We start from the raw sequence: 10,461 nt of genomic DNA, 5'->3' as shown, positions 1-10,461 counted from the left end.
CCCCACAAATACACTCTCACACACTAGAGGAAATTACAATTTGGTTTCACTATTTAATTCTCCAGAAACAATTTACTTCAGAAACATTTCAACATTTATACATTTGAGGCTATTCTGAATGTACCTCTAGTTGCATTTAATTCCTTAAAAAAAAATTCTTTTCTCCACTGCGAAATAAAGAACATGCCCTTCAATCTCTGTAGTTCCCTTTGTTTTAACTCATGTATTACAAACAGTTGCTCAAAAAAGAACACAAACAATCTTGCAGTTACAAGCATCTTTTTTTTTTAATTACAAGGCCATGGACATTTACATAAAGCTAAAGAAAATGTCTCGTTCTTGTAACAACATAGGCTAAAGTTATAGTGTGTATTACTTACTCCATTAAAATTGGGACTGCAGAAATGTTTTTCCCAAAGCAAGTAAATCTTGCTCGCAATCATATAAACACACCACTCAAGTGATTTTTATCAGAAAAAAAAGAAAGATGAGTGCATCCCAAAATGAGTTTTCATATTCTTGTTTTTCAGACCAGCACCTCTTGCAAGTGGATTGTTATTTGTGCTGATTTCTGATCGTACTCAATTTTGTCAATCTGTCTTTGCTTGTGAGAAACAGTGCTTTGACTAGAAAACAGGTGTGCCAGCTGCTCTCTGCGGTCATACAGACATGCTGATTCTCCACTGTCACTATTCTTAGGAAAACAAGTGGGCTAAGTAGGCAAAAATGAACTTGCAACTCAGAGGGCAGATACTGAATCGCTTCCATTAATCAAGCATTAAACAGCCCAATGTCTTGTCCTTTTAACTCAAAATCTGCCTCTCTACTTAAAAATCCTCCATTGAGGTGTTTAGTCTCTGCTGTTAAGAGTGAATCACATTTTTACAGACCGTAAATCTAAAATCTCTTTTTAATCCCTAATTTTGATTTCTGATGTTTGTGACAATTGCTTAATAAATGCAATTTTGACCTTATTCATTCCATATATTACCACTCACTTTTCTGAGTTCTACCTTTCTAATTCCATTTTGATTACTTGATGTTATCTTAGAATTTCAAACACTAGTGGTAACCTGTTTTCCGTTAATCATGACTAAGCAAGAAAGCCACTAGCACCTTGCTCCTAGATTGCTCTTTTTGTTCTGAGATCAAGATATTTACTTTTTGCATAGGTTGCTGATGTTACTTTCACAATTGGATTGATTATATCTCCTTCAGGAGTAAAGAAATTAAGGTGGGCGTTAATAAATGTATGCATTGTTATTTGTTTATTAAATTACTTTTGATTTAAATTACAAATCAATAATTGTTCTAATCCGAGTTTGATGGTGTCAAACAATTTTGAAAATAATACTTCTTGTGAATTAGGGGAATATAATGCTTTATTTTATTACAATAGTGTAAATCTTATTAAAAAAAGAGTGTAGAGCTTACTTTTCACATGTTCATATTTTAGAATTGGCAATGAGGATAAACTATCATATTTGAAAACGAAATCTTAATTTTGGCTCTGTTTCCTAGTTAACGATTTTAAGCAGAAGGTGTGATTTATTTCTAGTTGAGATGAACTTCAATATAGTTGAAATTAAAACAGTTACATAAAGCAATGTTATATTAATAAATGCCAAAACACATTTTGTTAATTTTGCCACTATCTTATGTGATTCGTTGTTTAAAGCAAATATTAACTTTTTAGTAAACAATTACTTAGTTGTTCTCTGCTTGTTTAGATTAAGGATCAAGAAGGCTCCAACTCTCCCTTGACTCAGAGACTGATGCTCTCCATAATTCCGAGTGTAGGATCAGAGGCGGAATTGGCTTGAGAGGAAAGAAAAGGGCAGAAGGGATAAGCTGAGGGCCTGAGGGACGGAAAGTTAGAAGAATGATTCCTCCTGCAGTTCACAGTCCTTGCATTTGTGAGGACCCCGTGAGAAAGAAAAAAATATCTAAAAGAAACTAGAAAGAAAGATCTAATTTATAAACATTCTATTCAGCTATGGAATTTTTCTTTATTCACCTCTATTTCTATATTTCCTTAAGGCAGCTTTTCAAGGTTTTCTCTGTCTTCTCATATCACTCACTTTGTACGTAAGATCTGTGGACACAGTAATCTCCTATCATTTTAAAAAGTAAACATTGCATGAAAAAGTAGACATTCCGATATGTCACAACCTTGTATCCAGCAGAGATTTTAGAAGTAGAGATGTTATTAAAAACATAACTGACTGATCTATTAGTTACCTGATTGATCAGATGTTATTAAAGACATAACTGACTGATCGATCAGTTACCTGATGGATCCCATTCCTTCCATTACTTTAGTGATAAATACTGTTGTAAATGTGGCACCTGTAATTCCTACTATATTATTATGATTTAACCATAAGGAATACACGGTATTATTTTGTATGCTTTTAAAATCCGTGCAAATGAAAATCAGATGTGCATACCTTTTCACCCCCTATCCTTTCATAGAACATTAACTGAGTTTTACATTTTTTGCATGCAATGTTACTGAAATTACAGCATTACTGAATGCTCCTAAAGTTTTTTTTCTATATATTTATTTTCATTTTTGTCAGCAATATCACTTCACATCCAATCTGAAAATCTGAATTGGTTTTTCAAATTTTGTTTGGAGTGATGAACATAAATGCCGTCTTCTTATGACTTTAACATATAACTGTGATTACTTAGGTTTCACATCTTTTCACAGGTTTACTGACTGTTGGAGTTCCCTTTCAGGTCCCCTGTTCTTATGACTTTTTTTTTTTTTTTGTAAAAATTTGTATTTGAATTAATTTAAAGAAGGTAATTAATTTGAAAAAGAACCCTTTTTTCTGAGACATTTTTATCTATAAATGCACATAGCTATCTATCAATCTCCCTATCAATGTACATCTCTCCCGATGTACGTATTCCCTCACAAATCTGTTACTTCTCATCTGTGTTTGGTGCCTCAGAATTCATAGATTTGAAGTTTTAATTTAGTCCTGTTCTCTCCAGAGCCTCTTTTGTGTAGGTAGCACATCTGATAGCTTTGTCAAATACTTCATATCCTAACGACACCTGTGTTTTGATAATGACAAAAAAACTTTAATTTAAATTAAATAAGACCTTTATTATTTCAAGACTTGGCTCTCAATCTTTCTGCTCTCTTTGTATTCAATAGACTTCATGGGTGCTTCCAGCAAACTCTGTTCATTATTCAATTCTTTGTCCATTCATCTGTTTAGGAAAAGAGAGCAGAAAGAAACAAGAGATAAATAAAGGGACTTGAAATCCACCTGCTCTTTCCCTTTTATCTCATAGTAAAGAATCAAAATGATAGCATCATTATTATTAGAGATGTAGATGGGCATTATTTAAAGCTATTGAAAATATTTTCCTAATAATATTCCTTCTATTCGCTGTTCCTTTGGGTACACAGACACCTCATGCAAAGTCACTGGAGCTTGAGACGTTTAACAGGATGCTGATACAAAACAACTGACCATCTGCTTTGTGTAAGAAGTTTGAGAAGAAATCACCAAACACCTCTCTGCCCTTAGGCACCACAGAAAGTATTTGATGGTCTCCTCCTTCAGACACCGTCCTAGAGGCTGAAACTATGTGGATATAATTTCATTTACACTTAAAAATGAGTTTATTTGAAAACATAGATCAAAATGTTCCATTATTGTTTTGCAGTTTAAGTTATATTGTGGAGAATTATGGCTTCAAGGTCAAATGGAGTGGAAGAAAAAAGAAATTTGAAAAGAAATCGTTGACCGGGTGATGGTAGCATTGGTTCTAAAAAAGACAAAACACCTGAGGAAGGACAGTGAGGAAATCCCGCAGAAAAGGGATGGATTTAAGAGGCTTTTTAGCAGAAGACTTTGGAGGATCTGGCAATTGACCATGTGAGTCAAAGAGGCAGCCTGATTAGGCTCCTATCTCTGTTCTACTCGATGATATGATGGCTTATCCCACAACAAAAGCTTTAAAAGACTCAATTTAGTAAGTTCCATTTCAGTGTTTTAAGGAAGCATGTTTTAAAATGTGAGATAACATTTTGTCATTTTGAATATTACCATTCCTAAATATAAAAAGATTTCTGCTCAGAGGAGCAATCTGGTATTTAGAACAATAGGTGATGAGAAGGGCACAGCATCAAGCCATTATGATTTCAAATGATGTTGTTTTGCTTATATTGAAAAATATTTCATATTCAGAAATAAATGCCTTACAACAAACACAAATGATTCTAAATGACTTGCGTAAGCTAGGCATTCAAACTCTGATTCCCACGTAACAATTTTAACTTACAATTTAGCAACTTTGAAGTCTTTTAAAAGGATTACAGACATGTTAATTTAAACTTATTTAGGTGATGGATCAATAAAAAAAGAAAATAAGCAATTTATAGGCTGTTTTAATCTAGGAATATTATGTGGCTTAGGGAAAGATATACTCATAAGAAAAAGTCAATGCAAATATTTTTCAAACACAACTGAGTCTAAGCTACCGGTAGGAATTTAATGTGATTGAATTTGTGTGGATTTAATAAACTCAAGTCTTATTGTTCATACAATTAAAATATAAAATGAAAAAAATATATAAAATGAAATTCTTTCCATGGAAACAATGAATCTTTTCTACTTTTTTCTTTTCTTTTTTTAGACAGAGTCTCATTGTGCAGCCCCTAGTAGGGTTCTGTGAAATCATAGCTCACAACAACCTTATACTTGAACAATCCTTTTGCCTCAACCAACCGAGGAGCTGGGATGGGATGACAGGCATGCACCACCATGCTGGGCTAGTTTTTCCATTTAAAAATGGAAGTCAGCATCTCACTTCTGAGCTCAGGCAACTCACCTGCATAGGCCTCCCGGAGTGCTAGGATTATAGGCATAAGCCACTGTGCCTGGCCCAGTCCTCCTTTTTTCTACTTATAAAATTTCTTATTAAGATTTCTATAAAGAACAATATCCTCTGAGAGCTATGCATACAAGATGTTCAGTGTTCATTAACTGAATGCACTGTTAACAAATGTATCTGGAGTACAAGAAACCAATTAAATCATAAAATATAAAATCTTTTTAAAATGAGTAATTTTAAAATAAATTCAAAACTTAAGGATCTTTTTTGGCTGATCTTGATTTAAAATCTGACAATTTGAATTGATGTTACAATGGCCAAAATCAATGTAGAGAACTGTATTTAATTTTTACTTCAGTATTCAAACCATCTACCATAGAGTATAAAGTATAATGTACTAATATGTCCTGACTAGAGAGCCTCAGTTACGTAAATGACATACTTTAAAATGTGCTGTTCTCTTCAGGGACCGTTTTTCATATATAACACATATATATGTCACCTAAAAATTTTGATATTGATCTTTCATATGGCAGCTTCTCCACTTGGCCTTATCCTTTTTGATGACTATCAGTGTCAACTGATGAATAATCTTTGTTTAGCAAGGAACCAGCTGTATCTGGAATGAAAATCACCGATGAAACTATACAGAAGTACATCATAGGAAGAAAGGCTAGTAATGTGGTAAGTGCTTTATAATTTTCATTAAAAAGATAAATAGAAGAAATGGGTGGTTTACTGAGTTGGGTATTGTTGGGGAGAATTAGACCAAAAGGCCAGATTTCACTATCACACAATATATCTATGCAACAGCAATTGCACTTATACTCTCCAAATCTATAAAAAAAATTTTTTCACTAAGGAGAGAGTCCATGGAGACCTTGTAAAACTTCATAATGGAGGTAGGCATTTGAAAGGATGAAGCAATACTAAGACTCTGGGAAAGATTCCTTGAGAAAATAACTTTCTAGTATTTATTATTATTCTCTATGTGTTTTCCTGTGGTGATTTAAAAAAAAAATGCCAAAAGCCTATAAATCAAACAGGACATGTGCTCATTTTAAAGAAAGCAAACATGTACATCACAGTTAGAGCATATCTTTCATATCAGATATTTTCAAGTTGTGTATCATGAAGTACCCAGGAAGCCAATGAGGGCCAAGAAGGTCGGCACTAAGCTTTTCATTCAACTATTTAACAGATTTTATTTGCTAAACTTCAGAGTAAGATTTTATTTGAAGAATGAGTTTGCTGTCTTCAAAATTTTAAATCCACCCTTCTTAATGAAAGCATGTAATTTTGTTTTCTGTAAAATGGAAAAATAATTTGCTTTCAGTATATTTTATTTTTTCCTTTAAACTATTACTTCTCCTCCAGAGCAAAAGTATATATATAATGTATATATGTGTGTAAGTGTGTATATATATGGATATATACATGTGTATATCTATGTGTGTCTGCATATGTAAAGCATTTATGAAATCATCATTTTACCTTTGATATAATTTTTCACTAAGTAAGAGTTTTAAATTGTAATGAAGTGGATATTTTTACATGGAAATAATCTCCATGTTCCAGTGTTATTAATGTTAAAGGTTATTTGATGCTATCTTTGTGGAATTTGGGGGAATAATTGCCAATACATGTCATTATTATTATTATACAAAATTCAAATTTTCTTACAGCAAATTATATCTGTGATCCCAAGTGGATTGTTTAATTATATCTTGTAAGGCTATTTTCTTCAATTTTTTCTTGCATTGTAATAATAAAAAGCTCATCTCACAGCACCAAAACACCTAGTAATTGTCAAATGCAACCATCTCCATTTCTGAATTGCTGTTGGGGATTCAATCAAGAAACATACGTAATTAGGTGAAACAGATATATGTAGATTTTTCTTACAAAAATAGCTTTCCTCTTATGATAAGTTGCTCCATTTAATCCAAGAAAACATAATACAGCAGTGTATTGTTATCAGTACCCTCAGAGGAAGCTTATATCAGTTTTTAAAAAAATTTTTTTATGCTGGAGAATTTTCCAGACGAGGAAGAAATCTCCACTCTCAAAGGTATTAAGTGTATGTGTTCAAAGGATGTTGAGCGTAATATGAATAATTGAAAATTCACATAACAAATACTACCATTCTACCTCACATACTATATATATATATATAAAATATATATGTATATGTGTGTATGAATTTTGTTTTTCCTTCAACTTTCTATTGCCTGAAAACTGAAATATGAAGTAACTTAAGGAATCACTGATTGTGCTACAGATGACAAAAAAAAGTTTGGACTGTGATTTTTTTCCAAGTCAGTTGTAAGCATTAGATGATTATATTAGATTTTAATGTGATTTTTTTTATTTCACATGAATAATGAGATTCTTACCAAGATTATTGGTTTGTCATATGATTTTACAGTACTGTCAAATTACAAAGACTATCCTTCATTAGACACAGGATTTTCTTTAGATGTCATTTAGAGGGCTTTGAAAATATGCATTAAATAAAATTGATATCTACCAGTCAACATTCTATTAGACAGCACATGGTTGTCATCGCAATTTAAGATAATCTAATTTAGCTAATCTTTTACAGCAGCCTCAGGGTACATAAGGTGTAGAATGCATATTGAATTAGTTTATAAGATAAATAGAAAAATGCTGTGTGTACAGAATTAGAAATCTGTGAGAATCTAAAGGTATGATCCATGACACAAGAAAAACAAGAGAAGATAATGGATGGATTCCTGCAAGTTGATTATTAGGATTCTCCCCAAGGGGTCTATAATTTGTCAAGACTATCTGATGTTCTACACCACTTGGCAAAATCTTTAAGTGAATGAATGGATTCTACACTTGCTGTTGACATATTAATAGATGAGAAAATTAGAGCGTTACAAAACAGTTCATTTTTTTTACTTTAAAATAAAATTTGAAAATTTTCCACCTTGTAGAATGAGACATTTAACTTACTCTAAAAGTACAGAATAACACACAAAAAATTAATCACAATGTAGCATACTGTGTAAGAAACAATGGTTGATACATTTCTTAAATTTCAATCTTCCTTAAATTTCCTCCCTAAAACTCAAACAAAAAAAGGGAAAACTTAAAATGGGAACAAATAAAACAATAGAAACTACACATTAAAAAATGTTTCTAGATAGAAATATTAAATGGGAGAAAACTATTTTAACATAATGAAGGTTCTAGAATATTAATTTCTGGGATGATGGGAAATCTATATCTTGTCACTGACCACTGCAATAACCACTATCCATATATACTGTGTTTCCCCCAAAATAAGACCTACCCCCCAAATGAGCCCTAGCAGGATTTCTAAGCATATGTTAAATATAAGCCCTACCCTGATAATAAGACCTAGTGATGCAGCATATCTGCATAGCTACACCATGCATTTCAGAGCAGAGCAGTAAGGAAGACTGGAGTACCTTTTATCTGCCACAGCTCCTTTCTCCAAGCCATTCACACTTGCGTGGGTGCTGTGTGTGGTAACCATGGTCACAGGCATCCTATTGCGCACGTGCTAATGGCTAGGAGAAAGGAGTTCACGCATCACTAGGCCAGCCCCTCCAACAAGGTCGGCTCCCCCTGTCAGGTTCCAGAGGAAGATGACTTAACTGTATTTGAATAAATGTAGATTGTTGTATAATACGTAATACAAATAAGACATCCCTGAAAATAAGCCCTAGTGTGTCTTCTTGAGAAAAAATAAATATAAGACAGCATCTTATTTTTTGGGAAACACAGTAGTTCTTGTTATTACTTAAAATGTAGTTAGTACAATTGAGCAATTGAGTTTTCTATTTTATTTGAATTTAATACATTTAAATGTAAATAGCCATATGTGCTTAGTGGCTACCATACTAGACAGTTTCGTTTACCTATTTTTCTAGAGGCCAAAGAAGTAACTCAAACAGGAATGTATCTAGAAATCATGTAAGAAATTACTTTCTGGTATCCTGAGCCTACCATCTTCTACTTAACTCATGGGCCTTGGCCCATGTCATCCCTTGCACTGGTCACAATTCTGTTGAGCCAGGGTTAGTGTTTTCTAGGGCTCAGGCTTGAGTTTACTTTTCTTTACTTGAGTTCTTTTATTACTATCTACCTTAAACAGTCCCCAGAACCTAATAGAGACACAATAAACGTACATGAAATGTATGAAAGAATGAATGAAAAATGGTCAACCTGTTTAACATTGTATACTTCATTTTTCCTACAAATTCAAAAGATTTTCTAAAATTGATTTAGTTTCTATAAATGCATATATATATTTTCTTAGTTTTTTATTTTTACATACACATGTGATTATCACATTTTCACTTTTTGCCTTCAAAGAAGTAAAAAGCCTTAAAATTTAGCAACAATAACAATGTTTAAGATAAGAACTAGAAAAAAAAACCTCATAAAGAATAGAAGAAGATAAATACATTCAGAAAAGAAATTAGACGATTGCTGCAATGAAATATTAAGCAATAGTAATAACGGCAATGCAAAGAAAGCAACATTCACATTGTCAAATAAGAGTGTGTCTATTATAGAATGCTTTGACTCTAAGGTTCAGTATGGAGGCATCAATTAACTTCTTATTATTTTTTCCCCAAAGTCTCAAAAAATAGACAGCTAATATTTATAAATAGAAATAAAAGATAATTTCAGAAAAAAGATCATGCCAAATCTTATAGACAATAGAAAAAGAAGAAATACTTCAAAATCATTCTGCTTAATCTGGATATACCTGATATTAAAATTGGAAAAAATACATTATTATAAAGGGGAAATTACAAACATAATTTGCTTTTAAATGAGGATGCAGTATCCTGTATCCTAAACAACATATTAACAAACTGAAGTAAAAATTAATGTTTAAGTAATGTACTTTAGTCAAAATCAAATCCAATTTATGTGATAATTAGTCACGATTTTCTTTTTTTTTTCTTTCTTGTCCTTCCCCTCACCCCCTCCTGCCTTCTCTGTCTGCTCTCCCCTTCCCCCATGCCCAACCATGTCATTAATTGTCATTAATTGTCCTTATATCAAAGTTGAATACATAGGATTCATAATTCTCCATTCCTGTGATGCATCACTAAGGATAATGTGTTCCACCTCCATCCAGGTTAGTATAAATGCTACTAAATCTCCATTTTTTTTAATAGCTGAATAATATTCCATGGTATGCATATACCACAACTTGCCAATCCGTTCCTGGGTTGAAGGGCATTCAGGCTGTTTCCACATTTTTAACTACTATAAACTGGGCTGCAATAAACAGCCCAGTACAAGTATCTTTATAATAAAAGGTTTTTTTTTTCCCCCTCCTGGATAGATGCTCAGTAATGGTATTGCAGGATCAAATGGGAGGTGTAGGTTGAGTTCTCCATATTTTCTTCCAAATAGGTTGTATTAGCTTGCAGTCCCACCAGCAGTGCAAAAGTCTTCCTCCACATCTATGCCAGCATCTGAAGTTTTGAGATTTTTGTGATATAGGCCATTCTTGCTAGGGTTAGATGATATCTCATGGTGGTTTTAACTGGCATTTTTCTAATTATTAGGCATGATGAGCATTTT

General features: G+C 32.7%; 1 pseudogene; it reads left to right on the top strand.

Moving 5' to 3' along the window:
* The first annotated feature begins 3,777 nt into the window (after positions 1–3,777).
* Positions 3,778–10,461, top strand: part of LOC100949948 — a 29,395-nt pseudogene continuing 22,711 nt past the window's right edge.

This window comes from Otolemur garnettii, unplaced genomic scaffold, assembly GCF_000181295.1.
Source record: "Otolemur garnettii isolate 467f Iridium unplaced genomic scaffold, OtoGar3 scaffold00009, whole genome shotgun sequence".
Taxonomy (NCBI): Eukaryota; Metazoa; Chordata; class Mammalia; order Primates; family Galagidae; genus Otolemur; species Otolemur garnettii.
Note: the sequence above shows the minus strand (reverse complement) of the source record. Positions and strands in the feature narration are given on the sequence as shown.